The sequence below is a fragment of the Microchirus variegatus genome, assembly GCF_963457635.1.
Source record: "Microchirus variegatus genome assembly, chromosome: 8".
In the NCBI taxonomy this organism is placed as follows: domain Eukaryota; kingdom Metazoa; phylum Chordata; class Actinopteri; order Pleuronectiformes; family Soleidae; genus Microchirus; species Microchirus variegatus.
This window is the reverse complement of record NC_139809.1, coordinates 32,554,672-32,565,481: the sequence shown is the minus strand read 5'-3', so window position 1 is coordinate 32,565,481 and position 10,810 is coordinate 32,554,672.

Here is a 10,810-nt window from a genome sequence, read left to right as displayed (position 1 = left end):
GTTGTTTAAGTTCAATCAGATATGTGTCGTTTTTCATTTTTGACATAAAACTTTGATGTTTATGCTCCAACTTCTGGTATTCTTCCATTAAGTGTGTCTTTCTATTCATTAGCAGTTGAATATGTTGACTTTCATTGTAATCGTTTAAAAAGTGTGATCTCAGGTTGTTCAGAGGACTGATGTCACTAGTATAAAATGCTAGAAATCCTAAAGAAAATAAAATTAACCAGAAACTCAATGTGTGAACATTCATGTTTGTGGTATTTTGTTTCCTTTCAATAACAAAGCAGTAGAAGCATTCATCTGATCAGCGATGACACTTCCTATGATGTGGTTTCTATCCTTTGAAGTGTTTCAGTGTAATGGGATCTTTGGAAGCCACCTGACTTGTATGGTGCCAGGTTTGCAGGTGAATCGCAGCTCTGAGTTTGAGGTCAAATAAAGTAACCCTACAGAGTAGAACTTAATAACAATATGACTCCAGTAGCTGTCTCCATCCTCTTAACCATCAGGGACTGTTCCTTTATCTCTGCTTGTGTCCATTGAAGCCGTTGTTTCTCACCGTCACGACCGTCCGAAAGCATCTCTTTCCGCATGGTTTGTAACATTCTGTCAAAATACATTGGGGCAAAACAGTATTTGGTCAGCCACCGATTGTGCAAGTTCTCCCACTTAAAATTATGACAGAGGTCTGTAATTTTCATCATAGGTACACTTCAACTGTGAGAGACAGAATGTGAAAGAAATATCCTGGAAATCACATTGTAGGATTTTTAAATAATTTATTTGTAAATTATGGTGGAAAATAAGTATTTGGTCAATAACAAAAGTTCAACTCAATATCACGCAAGATCTCATACTGTGGGGTCAAAATGATAATGAGAACAGTGAGCAAAAATCCCAAAACTACGGGGGGGGGGGGACCTGGTGAATGAATAAGAAGCATGTCGAAGTCCTGGAGTGGCCTACCAAGTCTCCAGACCTCAACCCCATAGAAAATCTGTGGAGGGAGTTTAAAGTCCGTGTTGCCCAACGACAGCCCCAGAACATCAGTGCTCTAGAGAAGATCTGTGTGGAGGAATGGGCCAAAATAGCAGCTACAGTGTGTGCAAACCTGCTGAAGACCTACATCAAACGTTTGACCTCTGTCATTGCCAACAAAGGTTATATTACAAAGCATTGAGTTGAACTTTTGTTATTGACCAAATACTTATTTTCCACCATAATTCACATGGTGGTTTCATACTGTAGAACTTTCTAGCAGTTATTCAGCGCATTCTGTACGGAATCAGAGTGGGATCGTACCGCAGCTGCAAGTAAAGTGGAGCTGTGCCAACTACTGGTAAAGGAGCCAATAGTTACTGAGCAAGGTAAAGTGGAGCCGTGTCAACTACTGGTAAAGGAGCCAATAGTTACCGAACAAACCACTAAAGAGCCAACGCTTGGCCGTCAAAGGAGACTAGCCAACGCTGCTGAGACTGCTACTACGACATCAAAGAATCAACGTCGCAAGGCAGTTGTATCGCTTATCGTTGTTACCGAGGCCCAACTGCTAACCGTCTTTGATCTTTTCAGTTAAACTGATCAAGAACCAAGAGGAAAGTAAGATGGCTGGCAACGAACTAGAATTGGAGGACCGAGAACAGGAGTGGTCCAGAGCGAGAGACGTCCTCGCAACAAACATGGACCCTCTCATCGCCACGGCCAGTTTACCAGGGAATGAACCGGTCGAAAGAAGTATTGAATTGTGTTTAGAATAAAACCTCTTAAAGACACTCGAGTTGTCCGCCATACTTGTTCTGGTCGCCCTTTCCAGAGGGTAGTTTATTGAGCTGTAAGAAGCAGCCGATAAAAATCTGGACACATACCATTCTCCTTGCTTTAACATTTCATCCTCAGGTAATATTGATTTCAATGATTGATGCAACTCGTTGCTTTCCACACACAGCTTTAAGAACACTTCACACTTTGTTTGCACCTCAGACACATTTTCCTGTGCAGTCATTAGCTGCTGAACTTCCTTTGATCATTTGTGGAGTTTCTTTATTCTGAGATTCCTTTCCTTTTGTTGTGATATTATTTTTGCTTCCAGTGCTTTAACAGTGAGTTTGGTTGATCTTTTAATCACATTCACTTTCCATTTCACTTTGATTGACAGTTGCAGCCACTTCATTCATTTTGACTGATTTAAAGGCCAGAGGCTTTATTTTGAATTGTAGCAGGATTTACCGATATCCCCTTTGTGCGAAGGCCATTCCCTTTCACACGGCTTAACAATTCTTAATCAGTCCTACCGTGATTCTTCAGCGTTGTGGCTCAGCCTTTCTTGGTTTGCCTCCACTTGATTGGAATCAGCTGGCATGAAGTATGGTGGACTGCAGCAAGAAGCTCAGTTTTTAAACACAATGTAGTGGCATTCTTACTACTAAAAGGCCACCTGAGGGAATTTGAAGCTATTTCCAACGCGTGGTGGTGTACAACAATGATGTCCTCCATTGGCTTGAGTTTGACACTTTTATTAGCTTGCAAATCGTTTAAAGTCCATTACAAAAGCTGGGTCTCACAAGACTTAAAACCAGGCTTGTGAATAAAAGACAAGAAATACTAATATTGTGACAGAAACAATTCAACTGCTGCACACACACACAGACACTTTCCTGATCCTAATTCCCTCCACCTCCTCAGCTGTGTCTCCCCTATCTAACCTTTGTGTGTCTAATTACTCAACCCATGCTCACAGGTGTGCAAGTAACCATAACAACCACTGACACACACACATTCACTCACACAAGCACACAGATCCAAATTAGCCACAACAATGTGTATTTTAGAATAGTGACAACTGTCATTTATGTACATATGTATTATGTACTCAATCAAATAGGTCAAGAGTCATAAATAAAACATATTAATTTTAGCCTGATACATGAGTGTAACACTGAATTAATTCTGCATTTTCCTTTCATTAAATCTATACTCCACCTCCATTTATATATATATATATATATATATATATATATATATATATATATATATATGTATGTGGGTCAATGACATGACGTGCATATTTTTGTGTCCAAGTTCACTATCTAAAAAAAACAAAATGTAATCTTTTCATGACATCTATCACTTTATTCTATAAAACCTATTAATTTTCATACATTTTTCAGTAAATTCAAATAATTATATTATTTTTATGTTTTGACTTATCAAAGCCCTAAGATATCAGGTGATGCAGCTGACCGAGCAAGTGAGCAGACTAAGAAAACTATTAAAACATTTATTTTAATAATGATAAACTCAAAATAAAATACTCAGGTATAATTTTATGTTTTAAGTCTTTTGAATAATGTTTTTTCCCTAATATCAATAGTTTTAAAGCTGCTAAAATAATTGCAAAACTTTTGTCCAGAAATGTACATTTCCTAAATATCAGGGTGGTGCAACCATAAAGATTGGACTTCATTATGAAGTCAAGAGACATTAGCTGTAAACTAAATGTTGCATCAGCCAGAGGAACCACAGAGAACCTTGGGACTATGCTAAAAGGTTTGTAGATCTCTGTCAAATACTGATAAAAATAACTACTTTCAACTATATGTAGGTTGGTACATTATTTCTTAAAAAAGTTTTCTGTGTGAACTTCATGACAAGGGTAGAAAATAATGCATTGTGTGCATCAATGTTTAATTTGAGTTTAGTTGCAATCGTCAGGTGGCACAACTGTTAATCAGGTGTCACAACTGCAAGGAATGTGACTATATAATGCTATTCAAAGCTCTAAGGTTATCCATGACACTTCTAGAATGTTTATTAGTTTTGAATGGAACGATATTACACACTTTAAATCATTTTGCATGATTATTTGTACATTTTAGATGCCAATATCACTATCAACATTAGCATGACACAGGTTAAGTATTAACAATGATTCAGCTGACAACTGCGCTTTGATTACGAACTACACATGCTCCATGGACTTAGTCATAACATCTAGCACATACAGTGTCACCTGCTGGAAAGTTCTACAACAGTTATTATTATTACAGGGTTTCCCCCTTTGCATTATAAGCCTGGTGGGCCGCCAGGGTTTACTTCCACCAGGCTAAGAGTTGTTTTTTAAATTTATAATAATAATAATAATACATTTTTTATACACCACAAATTTATCTAAACCGGGGATCAAGGCCGCTGCGCCCCCATGTAATCGGCGAGCTCTCCCTTGTCCATGTGCTGACTGAAACTCAAGTCACACCATCAAATATGTCATTATTACGGTTACGTTGTTCTTGTCAATAAAGATGTTATATTTAGGGATGCACTGATAATTCGATGGCCCAAACACAGCGAGTTCACTGTGGAACAGCACCTATTAAATGCTGGAAAGTCTCTTTGCGCTAAAGCAAAACTTGGCTGCATACGGAGCAGATTATGAACTCCCTGCGACATTGACTTCACAGTAGAGAACATTCTCTCTTTGAGCAGTTAACTAAAGACATCAGCTCATCTGATGCATCTGTTATTCCATTAATTGCAGCGCTAAAGTGTCTTCTACACAGAGATTGAGAACATGGAGTGAAAACAATGAAAAGTGAGCTCTTCTGTTTACGAGTCTGTCACCACGTTTTATTAACATCTACCCAGATCCCCTGCACTTCATCGCGACTGTACTCGATCCTCATCATAAAGATGTAATGTTATGTGAATTGTTTTTGATGGGTTAGGGTTAGGTTTAACTGATGTCTAAAACACATGTTACTATTTGAAATGAAAATGCTTTTTTTTCAGCATATTTCATGTCATAACTAATGTGGTCAGGTGGTGCAACCAATATTTGTCAAGTGGTGCAACCAATTTAAACCAATAAATGATACGTCAAAGTCACCACAGTCACACCACAGTGACACCACAGTCACACCACAGTCACACCACAGTCACACCACAGTGACACCACAGTCACACCACAGTGACACCACAGTCACACCACAGTCACACCACAGTCACACCACAGTCACACCACAGTGACACCAGTCACACCACAGTGACACTACAGTGACACCACAGTCACACCACAGTCACACCACAATCACACCACAGTGACACCACGGTCACACCACAGTGACACCACGGTCACACCACGGTCACACCACAGTGACACCAGTCACACCACAGTCACACCACAGTGACACCACAGTCACGCCACAGTCACACCACAGTCACACCACAGTGACACCACAGTGACACCACAGTCACACCACAGTGACACCACAGTGACACCACAGTCACACCACAGTGACACCACAGTCACACCACAGTCACACCACAGACACACCATCTGCAGCAGGAGCTGCTCAGTGGGTCAACTGTGACTCTTCTCACCATCCTTCACCTTCACTTCAGGCCTGAACTAGAACTGAGCCTGTGGTCTTCACAGTCCTCACAACGTTCCTCACAATGTTCCTCACAATGTTCCTCACAGTGTTCTCACAATGTCCTCACAATGTTCCTCACAATGTTCCTCACGATGTTCCTCACGATGTTCCTCACAATTTTCTCACAATTTTCTCACAATGTTCTCACGATGTTCCTCACGATGTTCCTCACAATGTTCCTCACAGTGTTCCTCACAATGTTCCTCACAGTGTTCCTCACAATGTTCCTCACAGTGTTCTCACAATGTTCTCACAATGTTCTCACAATGTCCTCACAATGTTCCTCACAATGTTCCTCACAGTGTTCCTCACAATGTTCCTCACAGTGTTCCTCACGATGTTCCTCACAATTTTCTCACAATGTTTCTCACAATGTTCTCACGATGTTCCTCACGATGTTCCTCACAGTGTTCCTCACAGTGTTCCTCATGATGTTCCTCACAGTGTTCCTCACAGTGTTCCTCATGATGTTCCTCACAGAGCTTTCTGTTTCCTTCCCCTAACCCACGATGTTAACAGTCATTGTTTTCAGGTCATTGTTGTTTTGAGGCTCTCATGTTGCTGCTCTTCACAGAAACATTAACAATCCTTAAAAACTCTTTCTCATGATGGGAATCACCTGTGTGTGGAGGTCAAAGGTCACTGAGGTCACCAAACCAATGTTGAGTTCTAATAATTAGTGCTAAAGGTACTGAAATCAATAAAATGACAAGGGGGCCTAAAGGGCTCCATTCACAAAGCAGGTTCAACAAACTGAGTCTAACCCTGAACTCTGACTTGATCGACTCTGAGATAACTGAGTTTTCGGTTCCACAACAGCTGATTTGAGTTAGTTTGTTCAACCCAGAGTAGTTTAATCTGGAGTTAAGCGCGTGCACCACAGTATAAACAGACAGCATGAATGGAGCCCTGATTCAACGAGTCACCATGACAACGAGGAAGCGGAGGGCGACGTTCTTCACTGGAGTTAGAAATATTAATGCGTGAGTTTGAGCAAGTTTTTAGAAGGAAGTGTAACAGCAGCAAAAGAGAGGGAGACGACATCAGAGAGAGAGAGAACACTGATGATGATGAGGAAGTTTAAATGTCCTATAATCACAATAATATTACAACTGCTCCAGCAGTAGAATTTATTTATTTAGCTGTAATCCTGCGGGGGAGAAGCGCAGTTGGCAGCAGTTTAATATGAAACATAAAAACATTGTTCAAACAGGTAAGACCTCGGTATAATCTGTAAGAAAAAGTATACGGGAAGGTCTTCTTTGTCTTTCGGATTGACATATTCCTTTATTGCGTTAAAGGTAGTTACAAAGATTGCAATTGTTCAATGAAAACATGGTTTACCCTATGCCCTGCTTAGGCATACTCTATCTGGTGTTGTCTCTTTGGTCCTGTCTGAGTGCACTACTTCCTCACAGTGAATTCCTAACTCCACATAGCCATACATATATGTATCCAAACAGTCAATGAGTATGCCCACCCACATGTGCAGATTGGCTGACTCAATCAGTCCCATCATCTCCAGGTCAGAAGTCTGCTCCAACGTGTGATCACCTTTTGTCTCTTCTAACAATGAACGTGTGATCATCTTTTGTCTCTAACAGGATTCCGATGATTTAATCAAATTCGTCTGGAGCCTCTTCCTTCCTCCTTCTTTTACAATTGATAGTAGTCGTTGTCTCCCTTTGTATTCTAGAGACTGACTCTTACAGCAGAAAGCAAAGGGCAGATCATAGGCAACCCAAAGTTGAACAGTATTGGTACAACCAACCTGTTCGGCAAGATATGATTTCTTACATATCCCCCGTTTGATGCTGTTTAGCCACAAGCAGCATCACCACAGAAGAGGGACATAGCAACATGACATCAGCGGCGGTGTGGTGACTGTGTTAAGGTAGCTCCTTTTCTATGGCCATCAAGGAGTCATACCTGCATTTCTGACCCACACCTCGTAAACACTGATTGTCATCCGTCGCTTGGGTTGCCATAGTGCCCATAGATGCTTCTGCATAATTTGGTACTAAGACAAAAACTGTCCTTTTGAGAGGAAGAGGACCATAGAATTCATTGAAACCAGTGGGATCTCCCAAAATTAATTCTAGACACATTGGTACTTCGATCTCTCAGCACATAACACAGGCACGACAAAATCATACTCTGTAACACAATCAATAATATGCAAATACATACAGCTACTTTGAATGAGATTTCGTACAGTGACCCCGAAAATACCATTCCCATGTCCCCATCAATGACATAATCATGGCACAATACAGTTCCTTTTGTACTGTGTTAAAGGCTTTCTTAGCTTGTTGATGGAGCATAGACAGAGTAGATACAATTATGTGACAGTATTTTTTTATCTTCATTTAGTCCCTTCTACAGGTATGTGTCCGTTTGAAGTACCTGTTGACCTATGCATGAAGATTGGTTAACTGAATATCACAAGCAGCGTAATTGGATACAGGTGTGCCACACAAAGTTTATCTCAATATAGAATCACACTCACAAGCAAATCCGAAAACAGTGTGTTCGCAATATGTAGTGTCCAACCTACGCCATTCTCCTGATTTCAGTTGTGAGATCAGCTTTGGGAGATTTTTCCTCTCCTTCAACACATTGTCCTGTAACAATCCAAGATTGTCAACTTTAACAAGTTTCTCCAATACTTGAAAACTGGAATGGAAACAGTAAATAGCATCGTGTTGACTCATCCAGTTGGAAATCCCAAGGTCAGTTCCTGTGGCTCCCAGAATACCGTCCATAAATCCCAATAACTTGCGTTGTCCAGGAGATATTGGTGGGTGCATCCGTTGCCACAGCTCCATGGTATCTCAGGAAAGCTGTCATCAATAAATCCTTGTATAAAGCTGAAGCGCTGATCTTTGACAATGTTCATCCACATCAGGTGACCATGCCGTTATGTTGACCAGGACTGGAATATGGATTCACTGGATTTTGTTGATCAGCGTACCTCGTAATGGTTTGGTTACCACTCCAGACTTGGGGGCGGGTTGTAGGTCTGGCCACCCTCTTGGTTCTGTTTTTACCATTTTTTTTTTAAGAGAGCGATTAGCCCCCCCCCCCCCACTCAGAGTCATATCACAATCAAACAAGATACATTAAAACATCCATCCATCCATTATCTACCGCTTTATCCTCCACTGGAGAGTCGCGGGGGTGCTGTGCATATCTCAGCTGACATTGGGCGATAGGCGGGGCAGGGACACACATAGGGACAAACAACCATTCACTCACACTCTCACACCTCCGGTCAATTTAGAGTGACCAATTCACATTAAAACATTTTATCCAAATGTCCTCCTTCCCCCGTTTTTGATAGTGCACATGTGTCCTTTGTCACTATGTGCAGCTATCAAGAACATGGGAATTTGGATGTATCTGAACGTTTTCTTGAATTGCCGTCCCATCTAGTCCTGTGTGAATGAGTTCATTTTCAGGCCTTCCGTCTTGAACCTGTGCTAAATACATTTGATATGTTTTTCTTCTTGTTTGTGAAGAAAAGCACCATTTAGTTTTGTGCCCCCTTCCTCCACATGAAAAACAAACAATATGTCGTCTGTTCATTGTGTTCTGACAATTTCTCGCCAAGTGTCCTGGTTGATGGCATGCAAAGCAGACAAAGTCTTGTCGGTTTAGTCTCTTGTGTTGGCAATTTCTCGCCAGGTGGCCAACTATGCCACACTTATAGCAGGCAAAATCCTGTCGTTTGGGTCTTTTGTCTTGGCAATCTCTAGCTAAGTGGCCAACTTTGCCACACCCATAGCAGACAACGCCCTCTCGCGTTCTCCTCTGCAAGGTTTTCCCAATAGATGCCACTGAGTAGAAATTCTTATCTTGGGCACAATTATTGTAAAATCTGGTCATTTTATCAATAATTTCATCATAGTCTGAGAGGTGTGTTACATGCATGTTTATGGCTGCATGCATCTGGGGATCACATTTCTTGATCAACATGGATTTGTAGTTAACATCTTCAGTTGTGCTATGAGGAAACCCATATGTTTGGAATGCTTCAAATAATCTATTTGCAAAGCCAACAGGATGTTCTTCTTCCTTCATTTTCACCTCAACAAGTCTGTCCAAGTTGATAGATGGTACTCCCAAAACATCTAACAATGCCATTTTACGTTCCTGAACATTTGCAATTCTGTCCCTTACTTTGGAAGAAAATGCCCTTGCCAGGTTCTGTGGTAGACATTCTTTAAGTACAAGACAGGCTTCAAAATCAGTCAGTCTGAGATTGCTCACCCAAATTTCCATCTCATAGAGAAACTCTAAAGGATCATGCTTATTTGGTAGAAATTCACCAACCTTAGCCACGATGGCATTCAGATCAGTAAAACTCAGAGTTCGAATTGAGATGCTCTGTTCTGTTGTATGTACTGTAGTTGAATGAATAGGTGCCATGGGAAATTTAGCTGTAGCTTGTGAGTTCTGCTCACGATGTAAACACGTAGGCCTACTGCCTCTATCACTAACACATCCAGAATCAGCAGACATCTTTTTCCCAAGACACAATCTTGTTTCCTGCAACTGTAGTGACAACAATTCTACATTGGAATTCAATGTTTGATTATCCGATTTGAGCACTTCATTCTGTTTCAACAATGAACATTTCTCCACTAACATCTCCTCTCGTTGTGTTTTCAATTCATTCAGTTTATCAAATTGTGTTTGCAGTTCATCCAACTGATCATTTCTCTCTGTTTGCAGTTCATCTAACTGATTCTTTGTCTGTTTTTTTAGATCCTCTAACTGCTTCTTTGTCACTTTGTATGCAGCTAAAAGTCCCTGCATAGCATTAGCAACCATTTTTTTCTTGTTCTTGGTTTGTTTATCAGGATCCTCAAAACGTGTTGCTGCCCATTCGAATGGATTATGCTTAACATTTTCTATTCCATCAAAAAGTCCAATAGAACCATGTTTCACAATGTATTTAACAAGCATGTCTTCCATCTTGGTAAACTTTTTTTTTGTTATCAGCCAAATAGTCCAAAACTGTTCCTACCCAGTACGTCGGGCATCCTAGTAAGTTACCTTAGAATAACAACTTTAATAACACTGCTCGTCTAGTTCCAATTCCTTTAGGAACACATCTTTTGGACTCAATTTTGCCACCACATTACTTCGGGTTAGTGATTCAATAACTTCTAGAATCTTTAAACAAAATTGTGTGACTTGAGCAAGGCTATTAACAAAGAACAATTGGCAATTCCTTCCCTATAGGTTGTTTTAGCGTGTGAAAATTCTGAAACAAAAATATTGGTTAGCATACTTTACCATATTCCCCTCTTCTTTTTGTCAAAAATCCACACGTTGGTTAGCTCGCCAGTGTAAGAAAAAGTATACGGGAA